The 829-nt window shown below is 32.7% G+C and overlaps 1 long non-coding RNA gene across 1 annotated transcript; it reads right to left on the minus strand.

Annotated features, from left to right (window-relative positions):
• On the minus strand, positions 1-607 carry LOC114615733. Its single transcript, XR_003710508.1, has 2 exons — positions 431-607; positions 1-48 (listed from the first exon to the last, which is right to left on the minus strand). It is a non-coding gene; the product is annotated as an uncharacterized LOC114615733 (long non-coding RNA).
• Between the last annotated feature and the right edge of the window lie 222 nt (positions 608-829).

The following is an 829-nucleotide window of genomic DNA, read 5'->3' on the forward strand; positions in this document are numbered from 1 at the left end:
CCCAATAAGAAGATTGTCCATTCTCCACATAATGGAAAACACATTGCACTAAGAAACATAAAAATTATAAATGAAAAACAGTACAAAAGCTTTCATTAGTTTAAAAGTAAACTAAGGTAAATGTTATCTTTACAACTGTTTAATATCATGTGTATGGTGCAAAAATAAAATTAATAACAAATGTTTAAGAGACTAGCATTTGTCTTTAGTTCTTATAAATAAAATATGCAAGTGATAAAGGTATTTCCATAGCCCCTACTGTGTGTGTACATTTCATGAAGGGCTGCTTACAAAGGACAGAAACTAGCTGCTTTTGGCTCACAAATTCTTTTGTTGGTCACATTTTATCATGAGAAACTTAACTGTAATTATGTATGTGCTTTCTCTTTGAAAGAATTAAACATAGTTAAATATAAAGACATTGACTTACTAAGGCATGGGACTTCAGGCTCCCACCCTTTTACTGTGCAACGAAGGTAGTCCCAGTATGACCCTGAAGGTGTTGAAAACCCATTGTCACAGTAATAGCTGTACTCCTTTCCTATAGGTACTGGGAATTCGGGTCTCCGTCTTTCTTCATAATATAGACGTCCATATTTGAATTGTGGAAAATCACAAAGTTTTACTTGATATATTTTTAAAAAAAGAAACACAAACAGAAAAACACTCATATCAGAGATAGAACTCTTGATCGGTGACAGACTCTCAGTAAATTACTTTCAGTTAATTAAAATAACTACATGACAAAACAGTGGGTACATGGGGCAAGGAAATAAAACAAAAGACAACTTTGGTTAGTGAGGATGTGTTTTAATATGAAATCGAGTTA

Source organism: Grammomys surdaster, unplaced genomic scaffold, assembly GCF_004785775.1.
Source record: "Grammomys surdaster isolate TR1022 unplaced genomic scaffold, NIH_TR_1.0 137668, whole genome shotgun sequence".
Lineage (NCBI taxonomy): Eukaryota > Metazoa > Chordata > Mammalia > Rodentia > Muridae > Grammomys > Grammomys surdaster.